The sequence below is a fragment of the Marmota flaviventris genome, chromosome 10 (assembly GCF_047511675.1).
Source record: "Marmota flaviventris isolate mMarFla1 chromosome 10, mMarFla1.hap1, whole genome shotgun sequence".
In the NCBI taxonomy this organism is placed as follows: Eukaryota; Metazoa; Chordata; class Mammalia; order Rodentia; family Sciuridae; genus Marmota; species Marmota flaviventris.
In genome coordinates, this window is record NC_092507.1 from 23,993,767 (window position 1) to 24,018,293 (window position 24,527).

Here is a 24,527-nt window from a genome sequence, read left to right on the forward strand (position 1 = left end):
TAAATAAAAGAATAAAAAATAAAGGTCTATCACCAACTGAAAATATATTAAAAAAAAAAAAAAGTTCACAGGGGCTGGGGCTGAAGCTCAATGGCAGAGCGCTCCACCTGGCATGTGTGAGGCACTAGGTTTGATCCTCAGCACCATATAAAAATAAACAAAATAAAGGCATTCTGTTCATCTACAACCACCAAAAAAAAAAAAAAAAAGTTCACAGGATGGGCACAGTGGTGCACGCCTGTAATCCTAGTGGCTCAGGAGGCTAAGGCAGGAGGATTGAGAGTTCAAAGCCAGCCTCAGCAAAAGCAAGGCAATAAGCAACCAGAGAGACCCTGTTTCTAAATAAATTACAAATTGGGCTGGGGATGTGGCTCAGTGGCTGAGTGCCCCTGAGTTCAATCCTCAGTACCCAAAACAAAACAAAACAAAAAAAAGTTCATAGAATCACAGGAAGAGGCAGAGCACAAGGGTTGGAAACTGTGCCAAGCAGCCAGAAAGAGTATCCAAAGGCACATCACAGAATTGGCCTATTGAGGAAAATCAACACTGTTTTCCACAGTGTTGAGAACATAAGATTGTATCCCAAAGTATTGGAGCTAAACAGTGGATACTGCCACTAGAAGCCTGGCATTATGGCACCTGGATATTATCTTGCAGCCACTATTGCCAGAAAAGATTCTTTGATTGTCAGGCTGGGGATGTAGCTCAGTCAGTAGAGTGCTTGCATGCACAAAGTCCTGGGTTCAATCCCAGCATCACAAAAAAAAAATCTTTGATTGTCAAAGTGGAGACCCTGGCTCTTGTCTGTACCTGCAAGGGACTCTGGGAAAGCAGGTCATTGGCATTTTCACACTCTACTGCAGAAGGCAGATACTACCTCCCAACAATTAATCATAAGGTTAAGGAATTCTCCAAACATATAAATGAGTTTCAGATGACATGCATAAAAAAGAATGAAGATGTCCAATCTGTAGCCCAAGAACACCTCAATCTCACATGTCCAAGCTGGATTTATTTTCTTTGTTGCTTTTCTATTCTTTTTAAATCTGATCTTCTTCTGGTCTTCTCTCTCAGTGAACAGAGCCATCATCCATCAGGTTCCATAAGCCAAGGGGCTAGGGGTTGTCTTTGACCAGCCTCATCATCATTCCCCACAGTCAACCTATTTATTATCTCTCATAGTTCTCTCTCCACTTCTCTTGATCTCTTCACCTCTCTCCATCTCCTCTGTCTTCACTATAGTTCAAGATTCCATCATCTCTTAGCTGGACCACTGTAATCCATCTTTCCTTCCAATTTATTCTCCACATAGTCATCTTTTCAAAATGCTTTACCTTGTCATGTCACATGCACCCTGCCAAGCTTAAGACACATTAATGGCTTCCAAAGTTCTTAACATGGCCCACAAAGCCATGATGGTTTGATCCCTATTTACTTCTCCCACCTCATCCTCTGACACCTTCCCTCCCTCTGCATTCTGGTATTGTCAGCCTTTTATGCTACATTCCTTCCCACCAAGCACTCTTGTACATTTTGTTCCTTCTAGACAGAATGCTCCTGACCATTCATGCCTCTGCCTATTTATTTCTACACCAGATTTCTACTCAACATAACTTTTTCCAGGAAGCCTTCCCCAAAACAAGTCCCCTCTCTCATAAGACAGATCTCTTTCATCTATGTTCCTATAGCACTAGGTACCTTTCCTTCAGGTTTATCCAATTTGTGAATCATACTTTCAATGTATGGAAGAGGGGTACTGGGTACTGAACCCAGGGACACTTTACCTCAGAGCTATATCCCTGCCCCCATTCCTTTTCAAATTTTTGAAACAGGTCTCCCTGCCTAGGCTGACCTGGAACTTGTGATCTTCCTGCCTTCAGCCTCCCAAGCAGCTGGGATCAAATTATATGTTTATTTGATTACCATCTGTCTCCCAACTAGACTGCAAGTTCCATGAAGGCAGGGGTCAAATGGATTTTTAGATCACCATTACATTCCATGAACCTAGAGCAAACACCTTACCCAAAATGAGTGTTGAAATAAAATCAAAATGAATTCTCTCCCTTAAGAATTTTAACTGAAGGGGCCCAGGGCAGAGCTCAGTAGTAGAGCACTTGTTTAGCGTGTGAAAGGCCCTGGGTTTAATCTCCAACACCACCAAAAAAGAATATGAACTGGAGGTGATTCTCCAATTCCCCTCAAAAATAACCCCAGAGTTTAAAAGAATAATTGCTGGTTAAGGGATGGGCAACAGCGTTGAGAAGCACCAACTCCTGAAGCTAGGAGGATGAAGGTGAGGGAAAAAATTCCCATTACTTCTTCATCGGGGAAAAAAAAAAAAATGTTTATCACCAACCTGGTTTACTCTCTTGAAGAACATACTTGTGGAACTCTTTTGCATGTTTTGTTTCACTTAGGCTAAGGTAAAACCTTTTGTGCCAATGCCTATAGTTCTAGCTGCTTGGGAGGCGGAGGATGGCTTGAGCCCAGGAAGTTAGTGGCCAGCCTGAAATTGTCAACACAGAAATTGTCACCAAAACAAACAAAACTTTTGCTATAACAATGTCCAGATCTTTCTGAGGGAATCTTCAATGTGCTAGCAGATCAGCTGAGCACATTCAATGATACTGATTCTTAGTGGTTTTCAACGTATTTCCATTTACCTATTCAGAATTCTAGGAAACAAATGAATAGCAAAGCACCTCTAGAATAATATAGAAGGGACAGAAAAAGACAGTGCAAATATTTTGTATCCTTCTCACAGAGTGTGATATTCAAAGTGCACAGCTAATTATTGATGAAACCAAAGTAATAAACTTTGTCTAACATGACTGGCTAAAGACACGGGAGAGGAATAAGTGTAGGTTTTGAAAATGAATCTTTTTTTTTTCTTTAGTTTTACTAAAATACAGTACTTTTCAGTAACTGACCCCAGCATAAGGAGCTAAAAACTTAGTTTATAGAATTTTTGTTTGTGTAAAAGAAAATTTGGTGATTTACTATTTTAGCAAATGTACCTGATGTGGTATTCTAAATATTAGAGACGTCAAAAGAGAAGCTTGATGTACAATGAATTTTTGTATTTGGAAATACAAAATCTGTTGTTGCTACTAATTTTATATTAATTAAGAATTATGTTCTCTTTATCTCGGCCTCTCTCTGCTTTTCCTGTTCAAAAGAAATGCTCGTGAGCTGTAGAGGTTTAGAACAGGTTAGCCCCGACAAAAATAACTGCTTCAATAAACGGGGAAAATTCTGTGGAAATTTCTTACATTTGACGTTGCTAAACTTAAGTACAATAATGTCACATGCACTTATTCAGTAATTGTAGGCACGCCTAAGTCCCTCCCTCTTTCCTAAACCAATTTCCCCACATCCTAGAAATCCAGCCCTTCTGCCCTCCGGAGGCGCCTTTCCCAACGTAAAGTACAATTTTAAAATTAAGCTCTTGTCTAAAATAATGATCCGCAGCCAATTGCCTGGGAATCTGGGCACCCCAGAGCCTTTGGAGGGTGCAGCGGGGTGTGGGCAAGGGCAGGGGGAGTGGGCGAAGCTGCTGGTTGGTGCCTGAAATCTGTGCGTTGCCCCTTTAATTGTGTCCCCAGCCCTCGGGCGTTTCTGTCCAACGCCCACGTCAGCAAATACCTTTTGTTTCTCTCACGTTGGGGCTACTTGTTTTAGGGCGCAAAGGAACGGCTTCGGAAGGGGGTCTTTCCCCCGCCGAGAACCAGGAACCTTCCCCGCCCGCGCGCGCGACCGGCCGGTGCGCCGCGGCCCGCGGTAAGTGGCTGCGCGCGGCGCGGGCGGAGGGCGGGCGGGGCGTCGGGGCTGCCGGACTGGCCCGCGAGCCTGGCTGCGGGCGGCGGCGCGGGCGGCGGCAGCGCTGGCTGGGACGGCCCGGCCGGCTGCGGCGGGCGGCGCAGGGACGCGGCCCCGGGCGCGTCGCCCGCAGGCGTCGCCGGCCCGAGAGCGGCGGGAGGCGCAGAGGCGAGCGGGCGCCATTTGCAGCCCGGGGCGCAGCGCGGCGGTGGCGCGCCGGCTCCGAGGGCTGGGGACCGTCACAAAGGAGACGCGGGCAGCGGCGGCGGCCCCGGCCTGAGGCCGGCCGGCCCGCGAGGGGCGGCGGCGGCGGGCACCGGCTCCGAGTCGCCCCTGCCCGCGCCCGCCCGTGCCTCCCGCCCGCCGGCCGGCCCCCGCCCGCGCGCCCGGGAGGGGCTGCGGGACAATGGCCGTACCGTCGCCGCCCGCGCCCGCCCCGCCGCCCGGCTCGGCCCGGCCTGGCCCGGCCCCGGGGAAAGGCGGGAAGGCGCGCGGAGCCTCCTGGCGGCGGCGGCGGGAAGCCGGCGGGGGACGGTGCCGGGCGTGTCTGGAGCCGTCGGGCGCCGCGCACTCGGAGGGTCGGCGGCGGCCGGCTCCGGCTGCCGGCGCAGCGACGGGCGGCCGCCGGGCTGGGCGCTGCCCGGAGAGAGAGCTGCCAGGGCGGCAGCCCGAGTTTTTCCATGCGTCCTCCATTCTGTGGTTTTATATCATGATAAGACAGTTCTGGGCTTAGAACCGAAGGGAGAACACGACACCTCCTAAGTACAGAGCCCCGAATATTTGTGTCCTGACTGAACCGAACCCACGCGTCTCCCACCTGGGGAGACTGCCTCTTTTGTAAATTAGCGGTTTGGCCCCCTTCCCGTTCAGATGTGCTTATTTATCTTTGTACCAGTGGCCATATTCCACACCTTTCCAAGACGTGTTTGGAATTGGATTCACACCTAGTGGGCTCCAAACCACACGCGCCAATATCACCTCTATTCCTAATAAACCTTTATATTTGCAGAACTTTATGTAGTAAACGGACTGCTTTCACATATACGGAATCTACATTTAATTTCACATAAAACAACAACCCAATCAGGCTATTGGTTATTCTATTTGGGGAAGAAATATATGCTAAGGGTGGAGATTCACCCCTAGGCCAGGAGCTGAGCCTCCCCAGGCCTCCTTAGTGCTGTGCATTTCGAGGAGCATTCTCCCCAAGCTCTAAAAACCTCAACTAATCTTTATCATTCAAATCTTATTTTAAGATAAAACTTTTTCCCCCCAATACTGGCCATTGAACCCGTGGGCCTCCAACATGCTAAGCAAGCACTCTTACCACTGTCCCTTTTTAAAATTTTTCATTATTTTTTATTTTTCATTAAAAAAATTTTTTTGCAGTTGTATATGAACAGCATACCTTTATTTTATTTCTTTTTATGTGGTGCTAAGGATCGAACCCAGTGCCTCACACATGCTAGGCAAATAGTCTACCACTTAGCTACAGCCCCAGCCCTAAAATTTTTATTTTGAGGTAGGTCTTGCCAGTTTGCTAGACCGGTCTTAAAGTTGCAATCCTCCAGACTCAGCCTCCCAAGTGGGTTACAGGTTTGTGCCACCCCAGATAGATATAACAGTTTCTAGCAGGTTTAACGCTTTCAGTGACATAATGGTACGTTAATGTTTAAAGGGTTTGATATAAATTTTTTGAACTCTGGAAGGAAGTTTTTGTTACTTCTCTGCTCAAAACTGAGTATTTGCTCCCCATCTTATGCATAGTAAAAGCCAAAGACTCATTAATAGTTTCCAAGGCCCTACAGGAATTGGTTGAACCATGTCCTACCCTCTGATAATCTGCCCTCACTTTTTGGCTCCATCTCCCATTGCTCTCCCCATCCCTCCTTTGATGTTTAACTGTTCACCTCAGGGCCTTTGCATTTGCCATTCCATTTGCTTGAAATACTTTTCACTCAGACACCCACATGAGACTCTGTTACCTGCTTTGGACAAATATCTCAACGAGGCTTTCCCAGTTATGGTTTTGATTCTTTTAAATGTTTTTATACTTAATTCTAGATCATTCCTGTCTTAGTCCATTTGTGCAGCTACAATAAGATGCCTGAGTCTAGGTAATTTATAAGGAAGAGAAATTTATTACTTAACAGCTGTGGATGCCCAGAAGTTCAAGATCAAGGCCCTTGGCAGTGCTATCTGTGTCAGGTGAAGACTGCCCTCTGCTTCCAAAAATGGTACCTTGTTGTTCCATTCTCCCAGAGGATGAATACTGTGTCCTCACATAGCAGAAGGGAGGGAAGGGATGAAAAGGGACAAATTAACTCCTGAGTCCTTGAGTCCTTTCATTAGGGTATTCTTCCTCTCCATGAGATGAGGGCAACCCCCAGGACTTATCAACCTTCTAAGTTGTAATGTGAATTTTGTAAACTATAGCTATTAAGTGTTTTAGTACTTAATTCTAAATCTTCCCAGTTACGAAAGATGTTCATCCACCAGAGAATACAATGACCGCTCCAATTAGCTAAAGTTTTGATCCAGGAATTTTTGCTAAGGAGGCTAATGAGATTCATTTCAGTGACCCTGATGGGACACAGTAAATTCTAGATTAATGCTGTCTATCTAAAAACAGGTGGTCTTCTAGACTTAATTCTTCAGTTTACTCAGAGAAGAACATGTCTTTGTTCTCTATTCCAAAGACCTTCAAACTTAATGGTTCCTAAAATATGTAATTGTTTTTTCCAACCACCTTTTTAAAGGTCATTGAACTTAATGGGAATCTTAAATTATGTAATATTCTTAAATCTATAATAGATATTTAACTCTTAGAGATCTTTAAAGTGTTTCCATTGGACTTTCGGATGTCTTACGTGAATTAGTCTAACTGCTGTTTCTTTCCTTTTTTTTTTTTTTTTAAGAGAGAGAGAGAGTGAGAGAGAATTTTTTTTTTATATATTTATTTTTTAGTTTTCGGTGGACGCAACATCTTTGTTTGTATGTGGTGCTGAGGATCGAACCCGGGCCGCACGCATGCCAGGCGAGCGCGCTACCGCTTGAGCCACATCCCCAGCCCCGTAACTGCTGTTTCAACTTATAAAATCAACTGAAACAAAATCTGAAATGTATTACCCATTTCTGTGACTGTCACGTATTCTGAAATTAAGCCTCTCTTTCTTTCTTTTTTTTTAATAACATGATTCCTTTATTTATTTATAATATTTATTTTTCAGTTTTCGGTGGACCCAACATCTTTATCTTATTTTTTTATGTGGTGCTGAGGATCGAACCCAGTGCCCCGCGCACACCAGGCGAGCGTGTTACCGTTTGAGCCACATCCCCAGCCCCCATGATTCCTTTATTTTATTTATTTTTATGTGGCGCTAAGGATTGAACCCAGGGCCTTACACATGCTAGCAAGTGGTCTACCACTGAGCCGCAACCCCAGCCTTGAAAATCAGCTTTTCTTGATGCATCTAATTTATGTTAAAGTCCCGTAGATATGAATGTTGTAGCTGACCCCGATGTAAAGGACACTTCATTTTTTTTTTTCCTACTTTTTGCGCTTTCCTGCCTTCACTGCCATTGTCTTGGTAAATTCCTCACCATTGTTTGTTTCGACAATTGCGTTAGGCTTTAAGTTGGTATTTCTTTATTTTTTTAATTGATTAAAAAAAATGACAGCGGAATGCATTACAATTCTTATTACACACACACACACACATACACACACATATATATATGTTGGTATTTCTTGTCCTTGCCTCTCCCCCTGGTTCCATCCTCCCATATTTCTCAGGTCCTTTTGGGTGTGCAAGGTGGATCATCATTTCAGTAATACCTATGATTCATTGAGCCCTAACTACATGGCAGGCAGTGTGCGAGGTGTTTGCACGTGTTATGGTGGGCAGAGGAGAGTGAGACTTAGGCTTGTTGACTTTGGGGCAGTCTACCTGTATTCTAGTCTGCTCACTTGCTCATTGTGTAGTTTTGAAGATGTCATTTTAATCTTCTCTGCCTTAATTTCTTTACCTGTACAGGGGGAATCGCAGCAGTGTTTACCTCATGAGGCCATTGTGAGGACTGAAGTAAGATAATGAGTGTCAAGTGCTTAGCTATTTATTTTGAGATCTAACTCACATACTATACAACTCAGCCTTTAAAAGTGAACAGTTTAGAGTATTCTGGTACCCCAGGGTTCAATCCCCAGTACAATAAATAAATAAGTGGTGGAAGCCACTATGTACGTGTGTGTGGTACTGGGGATTGAATTTAGGGGTGCTCTACCACTGAGTTACATCCCCATCCCTTTTTATTTTTTATTTTAAGACATTATCTCACTAAGTAGTTGAGGCTGGCATTGAACTTTCTGCCTCAGTCTCCTAATTAACTGATATTACAGGCGTGCACTAGCCAATAAATACTTGATTTTTTTTTTTTTTTTTTTTTTTTTGGTGCTAGGAGGTTGAACCCAGGGGTACTTTACCATTGATCTACACTACACTCCTTACTCTTTTTATTTATTTATTTTTAAAATTTGAGTCAGAGTCTTGCTAATTTGCTTAAGGACTCACTAAGTTGCTGAGACTGGACTCAAATTATAGTCCTTCTGCCTCAATCTCCAGAGTCACTGGGACTACAGGTGTGCATCACCACACTGGGCGATAAATACAAATTGAATGAATGTATCTCACCTTTCAGTTTGGATATCTGTCCTCATCATAAAAATAGAATAAACAGTTTTTTTCTTTAAAAAAATATAGGAAAAGAAATTGGGTATAGCTGTATGGAGTTTGGAACAGTGTAAATTAGTTATTGAATCAAAAGATGAAATAGGTTTTTTGTAATTGTTTTTCTCGCTCTCCAGAAAATCCCTGCTGCTTTGAGTTCTGTGGCTCTCAGCTGCATATGTGAAGTATGGAGGGTTTGGCAGAGGCTTTGTGTCACCTTCAGATCCCCCTGCTTGCTGGCACTGTTGGATAAGGTACAACATGAAATCCTTATAATTTCGGAATAGTTGGGGAAAGTTTTATTCCAGAATCTGCAATTTTCCTTTCATCAACAGAGCACACTTTGGCAAACCAACCCAGGCCTTGAACTTTCCATCCTCCTGCCTCAACTTCCTGACTAGTGGGTTTACAGGTGCAGGCTACTGTGCTCAGCTGTGCTCACCTCTGTATAAATTAGCATTCTGAAAGCTAAAAGGAATTTGTGGTGTTTAAATGCTAAAATGCTTGCCTTTTCTACCAAGTAAAAGCAGTGTTTTAAAGTGGCTTGCTTATTTAATAATAATAATGCTGATGATAATAGCCAACATTTATTTAGGGCTTGTTATAAATAGGGCACTGTTGTAAGCACTATATTTAGATTATCTTCTTATTTACTCTGTCTCACAGATCTCTGAGTTGTCCCCATTTTACAGATGAAGAAACTAAGGCACAGGAAAGCTAACTTCCAGGTCTCCCCTTTACTGCTTAGAGAGCCAGAATCTGTGCACAGGCAGTCTCATTCCAAGTGTACCTCAGAGTATGCTACCTGACTGGCAGCTCACAGTCACCGCTCACCCCCCTGCTTAAATACTGAGGTAGATGATACCAATATAATGTCTAGATCTAGCTGCAGAAAACAGAAACCACTCTAGTATCTTAAGTAGAAGAGGACTTGATAAAGAGAATTAAATGCTTATAACATCATCAGAAGACCTGGTGTAGAGGGGGCTCCAGGTTAAGCCTTCAGAAATGATCCCAGAACAAGACTGCCTAATGGGCCCACCAGGGAAGGAATCAGGATTCTGTCAGTGACATTGCTAACAGTTGAGGATCAGCTGCTATTGCTCAGCTGCCCCTCAACACCCACCAAATAGTGATTGCCATCTTCGTCACAGTTGTCTCCTCACAACCAAGGAATTCTTGACAATGAAATTTCCATAAATGTGCTTGCTGGCATTGACAGCCCCAACTGTGGAAAGATGGTTCCTGCCTCGATTTTTTTGTCTTCTAAATCGCAACAGAATAACTCTTCTTGATGGGCCCCATTTCACATGGGAAAACTTAACTGCAAAGGAGTCTGGGAAATGTACTTTTCAGCTTTCCATAGGAAGTTAGAAAGGATGCTAGTGTGAATTCACAAAGGTACTCTGATATCCTCCAGGGCAGAACTTGGTGATTATTCCTAAAAATGAAATTTCACCAGCATGTAAAAGCTGTCAAGGGCACAGACAATGTTCAACAAGCAGTTCTACACCCCCTCTATCCCTTGCTGGGGATTGAACCCAGGGCCTAGCATGCATAATCCCAACCAGTTCTCTTAAAAAGGTACAGAATTAGTTTTTGCTGGCCACCATGCAGACCCAGTACCGAACTAGTTAATATGCTCTTAAGTAACACTGTCAAAGTTGTGGAGCTGTCAAAGTAACACCATTCTCTGAGTGCCCTCTTGCCTAATCAGGACTCTTAAAAGATGAACTTTTGGCATGGCAAGGTGTGGCCTGTAATCCCAGCTACTAGGGAAGCTGAGGCTGGAGAATCACGAGTTCAAACTTAGCCTCAGCATCTTAACAAGGCCCTAAGCAACTCAGACCCTGTCTCTAATAAAATATTAAAAAGGGCTGGGGATGTGGCTTGGTGGTTAAGGACTCCTGGGTTCAATCCCTGGAACCAAAACAAAAACCCAGAACAACAACCACCAAAAAAATACATTAATTTTGTTCCCCGAAACCGCAGAATCCTAGTTTATCCTTAAATTGAATCCTGCTGTTTTAATTGTTGGCGCTTCCTAAAATCCCTTTCATAGCCAATTCTATTTCTTATTGTACCTTGATGTCACAGTGGATAATCCATGTCCGAGGTTTGTTGCTTCTCACCTCTACCACCTTTTGCTCTCAGCTTGCTTTTTTTTTTTTTTAACTTTATTTATTTTATGTGTTCTGAGGATCAAACCCAGTGCCTCACACTAAGCAAACACTCGACTTACTACTCAGCCACAACCCCAGCCCTCTCAACCCTTTTTTTTAATATTTATTTTTTAGTGATAGGTGGACACAATATCTTTATTTTATATTTATGTGGTGTTGAGGATTGAACCTAGTGCCTCACACATGCTAGGCCAGTGCTCTACCTCTAAGGCACAACCTCAGCCCCTTCAACCCTTTCTTGAGGGTGTTGGAGATTGAACCCAGGGCCTTGTGTTGTGAGGCAAGCACTCTACCAACTGAGCTATATCCCCAGCCCTCTGCTTTTGACTTTTTATTTAAAGTTCTTTTTGGGGCTGGAATGTAGCTCTGTGTCATAGTGCTTGCCTAGCAGGTACTGGGTTCGAGCCCCAGCACTAAATTTTAAAAAAGATTCATTTTGTTTCTCATATTATTCCCAGCTGTAGAGACATTGATGGAGTTTTTGTTAGTTTGTTTTCCCCTAATAACCTTTGCCAATCCAAGAAGAAATCCCATTACGTTTTATGGAATGCTCTGATCATCTTGTCTACTTTCTCTATTGGTTGATACTTAGAAATTGTTTCCCAAACCTCTGTGTCAGCAGTGTTTTGAACAGTTTTGAGTTGCCAGAATTCAGACTCCCTCAGGAATAGGTAATTGGTGTCTTTGTTTTTATTAGAGAAAGTAGATGAAAAAATATTTGAATAGTTCTACTTTTCTCTGGTGGTGTTTTCAGGATCTCAATTAAAAGTCATTTCATGCATTCCCATGTTGGCCTTAGTGCCCATCAAAGTTGAATGGATAAAGAACGTGTGATATTGAGTACACAATGAAATATTATTTAGCCTTTGAAAAGAGGGAAATGGCTGGGCATGGTGGTGCACACCTGTAATCTCAGTGGCTCAAGAGGCTGAGGCAAGGAGCATTGTAAGTTCAAAGCCAGCCTCAGCAATTTAGTGAGGTCCTAAGCAACTTAGTGAGACCCTGTCTCTAAATAAAATACAAAAAAGTGCTGGGGATGTGGTTCATTTGCCCCTGAGTTCAATCCTTGGTACTAAAAAAAAGGGGGGGGGCAGATTCTGTGGGGCATGGTGATGCACCTCTGGAATCCCAGCAATCAGGGAGACTGAGACAGGAAGATTGCAAGTTCAGGACTAGCCTCATCCTTCCTGCCTCATCCTTCCCAGTCACTGGGATTACAGGCATGCACCACAACTCCTTCCTAGCTGAAATTCCTTTTTATTTTATTTTATTTTTTAGTTATTGATGGACCTTTATGTATTTATTTATTTGTTTGTATGTGGTGCTGAGAATTGAACCCAGTGCCTCACACATGCCAAGCAAGCGCTCTTCCACTGAGCCACAACCCCAGCCCTGAAACTACTTTTTGAAATAACAATACTTGTTACAACTGTGATTGCAAAAACATAACATCAGTTTATACCCCATAAATAATAATTATAACTAATTATAAATTATAAAGTAATAAATTATTTGTAAAATTATTTTAAAATTATCATTATAAATTGTTTATTTCAACCAGATACAGTGGCACATGCTTGTAATTCCAGGGGGCTTAGCAAACTGACACAGGAAAATTGCAAATTCAAAGCCAGCCTCAGCAATTTAGCAAGACCCTAAGCAACTTAGTGAAGCCCTATGCGACTTAGTGAGACCCTGTCCCAAAATAAAAAAAAGGGCTGAGGGATGTGGCACAGTGGTTAAGCACCCCTGGATTCAATCTTTGGTACCAAAATAAAATAAAAATAAATTGTTTATTTAAAAATTTCAAAAAATTTTAAATTTTCAACTGGCTTTTTAAATACTTGACTGTATTTTTATAAGCACATAATATTTTTGTAATTTGAAAAAATTATTATAAAAAGTGATACCTGGGGGCTGGGGGTTGTGGCTCAGCAGTAGAGCACTTGCCTAGCATGTGTGAGGTGCTGAGTTTGATCCTCAGCACCACATTAAAAAAATAAATAAAATAAAGGTATTTTGTTCAACTACAACTAAAAAAAAGTATTAAAAAAAAAAAAGAGAGTGATACCTGTAATCCCAATGACTCAGGAGGCGAAAGCAGGAGGACCATAAGTTCTGGCCAACCCAGAAACTTGGTGAGATCCTGTCTCAAAATTTAAAAAGGGGTGAGGATGTTTTTCACTGGTATAACACCACGGGTTCATTCCCTACCACCAAAAAAAAAAAGTGATTCTATGAATGCAGTCAACATTATTTTGGTGAGAATTCTTAGCTTAACTAATTGGTTTACATCAAATTCATTTTTCCAGTGCTTATGGAAATAAAGAACTCTACATTAACAGAACCATAATGATCCATGCAAAAATTAGAATGTTTTTTCTTTGTTATGGAAAGGTTTGGATAGAACCACTCAGCTATACCCTATCCCTTTTTATTTTATTTTGAGACAGAACCTTGCTTAATTGCCCAGGCTGGCCTCAAATTTACAGCCCTCCTGCCTCAGCCTCTGGAGTCACTGGGATTACAGGTGTGTACAACTCCTTCCTGGGTGAAACTGCTTTCTAAAACAACATTGCTTATCATATCTGTAGTTGCAAAACGTGGTACACTCTGGTACAGTCTGGCAAATTGAAAGAGTTATATGAAAGATATGAGTGACTTGTAGGCATTCTGAACCATATAGAATAGAACTTTTTTTTCCTACTTCCCTCAGAATTATACTGCTTTTAAGATATGTTGAATTTTTCAAGTTGAATCCTTAAAGCTATTGTATTCTGTTCTCTTGTAAATCATGCTGATGCCACTTGAAGGAAAAGGGCAGAGGACTTAATGTTTTGTTTTGGTGGTGTCTGCTGTCCTGCCTTTGAAAAGTCTGTCATCTTAAGAAGTTTATTTTATTGTAAAAGTTAAAAAGTGCTTTAGGGGCTGGGTTTGTAGCTCAGTGGTTGAGTGCTTTACTTGCATGCAGGAGGCACTGGGTTCGATCCTCAGCACCACATAAAATAAATAAGTAAGTAAATAAATAAATAAATGAAGTTTTATGTCCATCGACACTAAAAAAAAAAAATTTAAAAAAGTGTTTGCTTTCAATTTGTCATAATTTATTCAATATTGTATATATCTCTTTTGTACACTTCAATATTGAGGGTAAATATACACATACATATATATGTTTAATCTCAGTGAACAAATTGATGACCAGATGATTTTCCAATAATAATCTATGCCAGATTATCTATTTTTACATGCTGAAAAATGATATCTTATAGATGCTCCCATATAATTTATTTAAATAAATATGTATTTTAATAGATGTTTCTCTTATTATAAAAGTACATTATAACTAGCTCTTTTCTCTCTCTACAGGACAGTTCTCCACATACAGACTTTGTTTCACTTGGAATCTTTACTTTTTTTACTTCATTCGACTGATTTAACAGGGTTCAACAACAGCATTCATAAATTTCCAGGTATGTGGGAAAATATATGTAGAAAGATATATATAAATAAATTTTTGGTGCTGGGGTTTGAACCCAAGGTCTTGAGTATGCTAAGGACATGCTGCGGCATTTTCAACCCACAAATGAAAATTTATAATTCTTGTTATTATACCTCACTTAAATATTAAATATTACACCTCACACACATACACAACTTTTTTGTAACTATAGATATAAATGAATTTATTGCTTGGAAATACACTGGATCAGACATTCAGCATTCTAGCGGGGGGTGGGGATGGTGCATGCTTGTAGTCTCAGCTACTCAGGCAGTGGAGGCAGGAAGTTTGAGACAGACTAGGCAAGACTTTGTCTCAAAAAAAGAAGAAAAAACTTAGAATATTTATCATTCGGATTTATTTAACAATAAAATCTAAGCTGATTTTATTGTAAAAAAATGTTTTAAGGATAATTTATCTTGACTAATGTCTTATATCTCTCTTTTTTTAATATATATATATATTATATATATATATATATATATATATATATATATATATATATATATATATATATATATATATATATATATTTATATTTTTTTTTTTTTAAGTGTAGATGGACACAAAACAATGCCTTTATTTTTATGTGGTTCAGAGGATCGAACACGGGTTCCGCCCGTGCTAGGCGAGTGCTCTGCCGCTGAGCCACAATCCCAGCCCCTTCTTAATCTCTTCTTAAGGATCTGGGGATGCACCCAAGTCCTAATACCTGCTAGCCTTCACTACCAGCTCCCCTGTTCTCTGGACTTTTTTTTCTTGACACAGGGTCTTGCTAAGTTTTCCAGGTTGGACTTGAATTCGAAGTCCTCCTGCTTCAGCTTCCTGAACCCAGTTTGATAAACCTCCTTTCTTTTTTTAGTGGGTGGGGGCAGGTACTGGGAATTGAACTCAGAGTTTATGCATGCTGGACAAGCGCTCTACCACTGAGCTACATCCCCAGCCTGTCACTGATCTCTTAAAAGAAATGTAGCATAATGTTGGGCCCCATGGTTTATACCCATAATTCCAGAAGCTTGGAGGCTGGGGCAAGAGGATTGTGAGTTCAAAGCCAGCCTCAGCAACGTATCAAGGCCCTAAGCAATTTTAGCAAGACCCTATCTCAAAATAAAAAATAAAAAGGGCTGGGGGTGTGGCTCAATGGTTAAGTGCACCTGTGTTCAATCCCTAGTACCCATCCCCCCCCCCAAAAAAAAAGTAGCATATTTTTCTGAATGTGGGCTAGATTTTTAATTCATGGTCTCTCTCTTGTGTATGAACTTCTTTCATTCTGTCTTAATCCAAGACTCACGTTGCAAAGAACTGAAGATGATCTACACCAATCCTTTCAATATGCCAGGAAGGAAATGAAGCCTTAAGAGGCAGTTACTTGCCTTACAGACATATAGCTAAGTTAGTGTAAAAAATAGCGAAATAGCATCAGAATTCTGATCTCCCAAAGTTATGTCATGCAACTTTGGAGTCATTGTCTGGGTTAATGGCCTGTTCTGTAAAATAGGGGGGTGATAATACCATCTACCTGACTCATTGCTATATGTGAGGATTAAATGAGACCATGAACACTGCTACTGTTTTTATTGTCCCTCAACCCTTTAGCCCTTACACTGTGTCTTTCTTAAAACTCCCACCCCTCACTAACATGTCACAAAGCTCTCCTAATTCTGCCTATAATTCTCTGTGATGCTGGCTTCTCCTGCCCATCCTACTCCGTGGCCATGGGCGATCCTCCAGTTTCTCATCTTAGTGCTTGTTTCCACTCAGCCCCTTCATCCCCGATAACAGCCCAATCACTATCTGTAGATGTCTCTTGCACCTGTCTTCAAGTCTGACTGTCCCTCTGAATTTCAGATCAGCATTTCCAGTGGCTTTCCAGCCACCTCAAACTGATTTTCCTCTCACCTCAAATGCACTTACAACCGGCATTGCTTTTCCTCTAAGCCATTTCTTCTGGACTTTCCGATTTTTAGTGCTACCACTGAACACCTAGGCTTTAAAAGATACTGTTGTCTTTTTATTTTTAATTGTCCAAGATTTCAGAGAATGTCTTGTTTTATTTGTTTTTTATGTGGTGCTAAGGGTGGAACCCAGTGCCTCACCTGTGCTAGGCAAGCACTCTGCTACTGAGCTACAACCACAGCCCCTGTTGTCTTTTTTTTTTTTGGCACTGAGGATTGATCTCAGGGGCACTCAACCACTGAGCCACATCCCCAACTCTATTTTGTATTTTATTTAGAGACAGGGTCTTACTGAGCCTCGCTATTGCTGAGGCTGGCTTTGAACTCGAAATTCCTTGCCTCAGCCTCCCCAGGCTGCTTGGGATGACAGGTGTTCACCACCATGCCTGGCCCCTATTGTCTTTTTATATCTGTTTAGCTTTCCACAGCCAACCAGCCATCAAAGCCCATGGATTTATTTACCATTGACTGTTTGTGACTGTTCTTCCTTTCCATGCCTACCATCAGGCCATTAACCAGATTGATAATCACACTAGAAAATAAAAGAGCTATTCAGCTGGAAATAGTTCTCCCGCATTGCTTGTGAGCCCATCCCATTACTCTCTCTCTCCCAATAGGAATACAGCTTCTTTACTTTTCACAACTGAAGGTCAACTTGTTTTCATGTAGTGCATGAATCTTGATTTAAGTAAAGAAACAGACTTGTATCACTCTGGGAGCTCACAGGATATTTTAATAATTTTTTTTTTCTTTTTTCTTTTGGGTACTGTGGATTGAACCCAGCAGCACTTTAACACTGAGCTACATCCCCAGACCTTTATTTATTTACTTCATTTTATTTTAAGATGGGGCCTCGCTAAGTTGCTGAGGCAGGGCTGGAATTTTCCATCCTCCTGCCTCATCCTCCGAATTTGCTGGGATTACAGGTATGCACCGTTATGGCTGGTAACATATTTTAATGTTGCATTGTAGGCTGGATCTGGTTAAGTATGAGACTGATAGTTAATACTTCACTGATTTATTTGACAAACTTAAAATACTTTATTTCTGAATATATTCATATGATTCAGAACTCAAAAAATATTTTAAAAATAATGCATAAAGTCTCTATCCCATTCTTATCTCCTGTCTCCCAAGCCCCAACAGTCAGCTACTATTCTGGGTTTTTTGGTTAACCCTTGGAGAGTTTCCAATTTAAAAAAAAAAAATTTTTTTGTAGTTGTAGATGGACAGAAGGCCTTTATTTTATTTGTTCTTTATTTTTATGTGGTGCTGAGGATCAAACCCAATGCCTCACGCATGCTAGGTAAGCACTCTGCCACTGAGCTATAGCCCTAGCTCCCAATTTTTTTTTAACCTTATTTTACACATACATAGACACATGTATTGTTTTATACTTTGCCTTTTTAAAGATTATGTATCATAGCCATCTTTCTATATCAGTAGTGTTTTTTATCCTTAGAGTTGTTAATATTTCATCATATGGATGTAGCATAATTGTTTTAACGATCCTCTTTTGATGGACACTTTTTTTTTCCCACAGTACAAGAAATTGAAAGCACCAGGGGTGCTTTATCGCTGAGCTACATCCCTAGCCCTTTCTTTTTGTGTTGTTGTTGTTGTTTATTTTGAGACATGTTGCTGAAGCTGGCCTCAAATTTGTGATCTTTCTTAGCCACTAGCCACTAGGATTACAGGCATGTGCCACCATGCCCAGCTTGATGGATGTTTTGGTATTACAAACAGTGCTGCAGTGAATAACCATATTCATATGTCATTTTGATCATGTGGTAGCATACTTGTAGAGACAAATTCCCAGAAGTGAAATTGCTGGGTCAGAGATTATGTGCATTTGTAATTTTGAGAGTTATTGCCAAATTGCTCTCCTTGGGCTTGTACCACTTTGTATTTCCACATCAGTGACTGAGAGTGCCAGAGATAGAGAGCAATGACTGAGTGTTTTCCCAAAGCTTTGTCAATATTATCAAATTTTGGATTTTGTTTGTTTGCACTGCTGGGGATCAAACCCAGAGCTGCATGCATGCTAGGCAAGTGCTCTCTTCCCAGCCAAATTTTCAGATGTTTAATGAATAGAGGGAAAAATGACCCATCAGTGTAGTTTTCATTTGTGTTTATATTTTTATGAGGGAGGTTGAGCATCCTTTAATAATATGATTAAGAGACATTTGTATTTTTTTCTGCAAACTGTCCTTTGTCCTATTTTTTAAGATTATTATTATTTTTCTTATCAATTTCTTAAAAGCTTGATATATATTATATAGATTACCCTCTTGTCTTGCATTTTTGCATTTTGTCATTTATCTTTTGCCTTTGCTTATGGTAATTTCCACCCTGTAGAAGTTTCATCTTTTTGTAATCAAATATATGTGTGTGTGTGTGTGTGTGTGTATATATATATATATATATATATATATATATATATATATATATATATATATCTTTCTTTTATATCTTCTGTATTTTGAGTCAGGTTTATGAAGGCCTTTTATACTCTAAGTTTATACATTCTTCCATATTTTCTTTGAGAACTTTTGTGGGTTTTTTTTCATACTTAAGTCTTTGAGCCATATGGAATTTATCCTGTTATGAGGTTGGCCGTGCAAATAAAGCATACTTTTTTTTCCCCAGAAGGCTAAAAATTGTTCTAACATGTCTTAGTCTATTTTCTGTTGCTGTAACAGAATACCTGAGACTAGATGATTTATGAACAATAGAAGTTAATTTTGACTCACAGTTCTGGAGTCTGGGAAGTCAAAGGGCATGTGGTGAGGGTCCTATTCTGTGTCATAACATAACAGAAGGGTAGAGGGTCACGTAGAGAGAGAGAAAGCAAGGGAGAACTGAGGAAGCCAAACTCATTTTCAAAAATGAGAGCAAAACTCACTCACTTCTGAGAGAATTAACCAGTCCGGGCATTAATCCCTTCATGAAGGTGAATAACCTCAAGCCCCAAATACTTCTTTTAGTATTATTATATAAATTTATTCATGGTATGTATATGTGTGTGGTATAGATACATATATTTATATTATAATTATATACATATATTTGGGGGGGTGCTAGGGATTGAGTACTTTTCATGTGTGCTAAGCATGTGTTCTACCCCTTAATTACATCCTGCTCACCTCATTTTATATTTATGTGTGTGTGTATGTGCACTTTTTTGGGGGAGGGTACCAGGGATTGAACTCAGGGATACTTGGCCAGTGAGCCACATCCCCAGCCTTATTTTGTATTTTATTTATAGACAGGGTTTCACTGAGTTGCTTAGCATCTCACTGTTGCCGAGTCTGGCTTTGAACTCAATCCTCCTGTCTTAGCCTTCTGAGCTGATGGGATTACAGGCGTGAGCCACCATGCCCAGCCACTTTTTTTTAATATATTGATTTCTGGGGGGATGGCATTGAACCCAGGGGCACTTAAGCCACGTCCCCAGACCTCATTTCATATTGTCGATGCTGCTGTAAATGGGAGTCCTTTATCCCATTATATCTAGTACTGGTTTTGTGTATATGAAAATTATTGATTTCTAATATTGTATAACTTTATTCTTGGGAATTCTCTTCTTGTTGTGATAGTTTTGCAGTTTATTCTTTGATATTGTCCAGGTGTCTGTTATTATTATCTGTATATGATGACAATGGTACCATCTACTTTCCAGTGGTCCTTTTTCCAATTTCTCTCTCTATCCTGATTCTATTGGCTAATGTGCTGCATAGGTGACAGTGGGCCTCCTTGTCTTGTTGCTGACTTTACTAGGAATGCTTCTATTAGGATGCTGGACTTTGGGCTGAGATAGACATGTTTTATCACCAATAAGCTTTTATTCAGAACAGATTGTAGACAGATTCTATATCCTAGAGTAAATATTTAAAAAATAAAATGATCTGGTTGCAGTGGCACACTCCTATAATCCTAGCTACTCAGAAACTGAGGCAGGAGGATGAGAAGTTGGAGACCAGCCCTGGGCAATGTAGCGAGACCCTATCTCAAAAACTGAAAAAGGGTAGGGTTGTAGCTCAGTGAGAATATGTCCCTGGGTTCAATCCCTAGTATGGCAAAAATAAATAAATAAGTACATAAAGTAAGTGTGACTGTTTCTGCCTTTAAAATGCTTATAAGAACTGGCCGCAGTGGCATACATCTGTAATCCCAGAGGTTCAGGAGTCTGAGGCAGAAGGATTACAAGTTCAAAAATGACCTCAGCAATTTAGCAACTCAACAAGACCTTGTCTTTAAATAAAATACAAAAAAGGGCTGGGATGTGACTCAGTGGTTAAGCATCCCTGAGTTCAATCCCTGGTATCAAAAAAAAAAAAAGAAGAGGAACTGAGTTTGTAGCTAAGAGGTAAAGTGACTCTGGATTTAATCCCCAGTACTGCAAAAAGGAAAGAAAGAAAAAATGGTGAGATTCTGGTGTAAAACTGCCTGGGTTCGGATCTTTTCTTCACTATCTGTTGGTTGGATGTCCTCAGACAAGTTTACCCTCTGAACTTTTGCTTCTTCATCTGTAAAATGGGGATATTGTGGGCTGGGGTTGTAGCTCAGTGGTAGAGCGCATGCCTCGTACATGTGAGGCACTGGGTTCGATCCTCAACACCACATAAAAAATGAACAAATAAAATAAAGATATTGTGTCCATCTACAACTAAAAAAATTCTTTTAAAAAAATGGGGATATTCTTACTCTGTACTTCATAGTTGTAGGGAGACTTGAGGGGATTACTTAAAGTACTTAAGTATATGCCTAATAGCTGGGGATGTGGCTCAGTGGTAGAGCTCTTGCCTAGCACATGTGAGGCACTGGGTTTGATCCTAAGTGCTGCATAAAAATAATAAAATAAAGGTGTTGTGTCCATCTATAATTAAAAAAAAAATTTTTTAAAGTATATGCCCAGGGGCTGAGGTGTGGCTCAGAGGAAGAGCGCTCGCCTAGCATGTATGAGGCACTGGGTTCGATCCTCAGCACCACATAAATATAAAATAAAATATTGTGTCCACCTATAACTAAAAAATTAAGTATTTTTTAAAAAAGTATATGCCCAATAAATATTCAGAATTTCCCTAACTTTTGAGATTATAGGTAACTTTATAATAAACATACTTTGACTGCCTTTCTGTTTTCTTAAAATAATTTCCCAGATTTAGAAGTTTTGGACCAAGGATGTAAATATTTTTATAGATCTTTAAATGGGAATACCAAAACAACTTCTAGATATATAACAACTACACCCTTCCTTATTAGCTGTAGGATAATGCTGTCTCACCAAACTCAAGATTATCACTTATTAAAATCTTTTGAGGGGCTGGCGTTGTGGCTCAGTGGCAGAGCGCTTGCCTGGTACATATGAGGCCCTGGGTTTAATTCTCAGCACCACATATAAATAAATAAATAAAGGTCCATCGATGACTAAAAAGATTTTTAAAAAATAAAATAAAATCTTTTGAGCTGCTGGGCGTGGTGGTACACACCTGTAATCCCAGCATTTAGGAGATTGAGGTTGGAGATTACAAGTTTGAGGCTAGCCTGGGCAATTTTGCTGAGAACCTCAGCAACTTAGACCTTGTCTCAAAATAAAAAAGGGTTGGCTATAGCTCTGTGGTGAAGTGCCTCTGGGTTCAATTCCCAATACCAAAACAAACAAACAAACAAAAAAATATGAAGAAGTCATTTCAGGGATCAGAAAAGGCAGCAATAATATGTTTAGCAATACTAAGGAACACATTGAGTTTGAAATATCTTCCGCATCTTTTGGTGATCCATAATAATGGCAGCAGCTCACAGGCAGCTACATTAAACCAGGTGCCTGTTGCCTATTTGCAGTTGCATGTCTCCTAGAGTCTTTCTAGTCCCCTCCGGCGCAGTAGTCTTAGCTCTCTTACTTGCCAGTGAGGAGATGGTAGTGTAGACTGCCGCAGAGCAGGGTTTAAATCCACTAATTTGATCTCATATCCCCTGTTGTTTGTCCATTGTTATTTCTATTACTTCCAAGCCCTGCTCATTCTGCCTCCTTGACTCCTTTCTACCCTCCCTTTTTCACCTGCATTACTGCTGCCTTCTTCCGGGTCTTACTGCTGTGTTCTGACTCCTCTGCTGTCTGATCAAATACCAAGTTGCCTCTCTCCTCTACACAAAAACCATTTAATGGCCCCCAGCATGTACAGGGTTAAGTCCAAACTCTGTAACAAGGCAAACACACTGTATCACCTCCACTTTCTCCATCTCTTGCACTGGGTGCCCTGGCCACACTGAGCAGCATACTTTCTGTTTTCTGAACACTCCCATCTGTTTGATGACTGCTCACCTCTGCTCAAATGATCTCTGCCTAGAATGTCGTTCCTTTCTCTTGGTGAAAACCTGCTTGCCTTTCCAGCTTCAACTTCAGGCTCACCTCACCTAGAAGCTTTCTGTATTAGTTTCCTAGTGCTGCTGTAACAAATTATCACAAACCAGATGGCTTAAAACAATATCAGTTTATTTTTTCTTCAGTTCTGGAGGCTAGAAGTGTGAAATCAAGGGGTCAGCAGGGGCCGTGCTCCTTCTGAGGGCTCTGGAGAGACTCTTGGCCTCTGCCTGCTTCTGTGGCTGTCAGCTGTTCTTGATGCTCCTTGCCTTTCTACGGTGTCACTCCAATCTCTGCTTCTGTCTTATTCGGCCATCTCCCTCCTTTGTCTTCATGTCTCCAGGACCTAGTTGGTGGCTTTAGCGGCCCACCTTAATTGAGTTCCATATGAACTTGATTTCTCATATATATATATATATATATATATATATATATATATATATATTTGTTGTTGTTGTTACCTGGGATTGAACTCGGGGGCACTAGACCACTGAGCCACATCCCTAGCCTTATTTTGTATTTTATTTAGAGACAGGGTCTTGCTGAACTCTTAGGTCCTCGCTAAATTGCCGAGGCTGGCTTTAACTTGCAATCCTCCTGCCTCAGCCTCCCAAGCTGCTGGGATTACAGGCGTGCACCCCTGTACCCAGCTGAACTTAATTGTATTTGCAGAGACTTTACTTACAAATAAGTTCATATCCCTAGGTGTCAGGGGTTAGGACTTTTGCATATCATTTCTGGGGTTACAATTCAACCCACACCTTTTCTGCCCCTTCCCTTCTTTGTGCCCCCTAAACACTTCAGCTGTGCCATTCATGATGTTGCACCAACTTGTTTTAACTTTGTTTTCCTTTTTTAGAATGAGAGCTTGTCTCAGTCATGTTAGGATGCCCAGAGCCTCTTAAATTGCACGGATGTTACTAATTGAATGAATGCAAGTGGAGTGCTCCAGGAGGCACCTGGGTGTATGTTATTGGCTATAGTGGACATGAATAATATGGGATTTTTAGTATATAGATAGTGTTTGGAATTGCATGTAATTGTAGTACAAGGTTTTAGTGGTCCAGGATTCTGGTATACTTGAATCCCAGGCTGTTTTTAAGTACTGAAATGTTTTTAGGTTTAAATAGTTATTTGGTGTCTCATGATGTAAATAATTTGTGTTTTGAGACATGCCTAGAGAGTTATGTACTGCATTTAGGTTTCATATCCAACAAGATACAGTTTAAAAATTTTTTAAGTTGTCGGTGAACCTTTATTTTATTTATTTATATGCAGTGCTGAGAGTCAAACCCAGTGCCTCACACATGCTAGACAGGTGCTCTACCACTGACCTACAACCCCAGCCCCAACAGGATACACTTTTAAAGCAGGTAGACTAACTATATTATTTGTGTGTGTGTGCATGTGTGTGTGTGTGTTTATTGGTGCATTATAATTATATATAATAGTGAGAGTCATTGTTAGAAATTTGCATATGCACACTGTATAACCATATAATTTGTTTATTTCATTCCCCACTGACTACATCATTCTTTAACATCCTTACAGGACTGGGGTGTAACTCAGTGGTAGAGCACTTGCCCAGCATGCAAAAGAAAAAATTCTTATAAGGTATCTATTAATTTTGTTTTGTTTTGTTTTGTTTTATTAGTTTAGGAGATTGAACCCAGAGTCTCGTATGTGATAGACAAGCACGCTAACCACTGAGATACATCCCCCATCCTTTTTATTTTTTATTTTGCGACAGGTCTCACTAAGTTGCACATGCTGGCCTTGAACTTGCAATCCACTTGCCTCAGCTTTCTGAGTAGGCATACACCACCGTGCTCAGCTGATACCAGTTCCATGTTCTGACATTGTACAAAATCCTTTATCTCAGTTTTGCATTTGCTAATTTGAAGCCATGGGCACAGTGAGCAGACCGCACACTTGCACTGTCCTGATGACACTGCAGGGTTTGAATGGCATTGAGTG

At 40.8% G+C, this 24,527-nt stretch overlaps 1 protein-coding gene across 11 annotated transcripts in view; it reads left to right on the forward strand.

The window, feature by feature from the left end:
- The window catches only part of Zbtb8a (zinc finger and BTB domain containing 8A), a 99,376-nt gene that overhangs the window by 43,916 nt on the left and 30,933 nt on the right, over window positions 1-24,527 (forward strand). Inside the window, exons 1-5 of one of the 11 annotated variants that reach the window (XM_071617615.1) lie at window positions 3,387-3,421; window positions 3,682-3,780; window positions 8,684-8,800; window positions 13,183-13,259; window positions 14,099-14,202. The gene's annotated coding sequence lies outside the window, so the exon portion shown is untranslated. Of the gene's footprint in view, window positions 1-3,386; window positions 3,422-3,636; window positions 3,781-7,856; window positions 7,905-8,683; window positions 8,801-13,178; window positions 13,260-14,098; window positions 14,203-16,969; window positions 17,113-24,101; window positions 24,165-24,527 lie in introns of those variants that run through there. The other 10 variants (XM_071617616.1, XM_071617612.1, XM_071617610.1 and 7 more) reach the window with 10 other exon arrangements.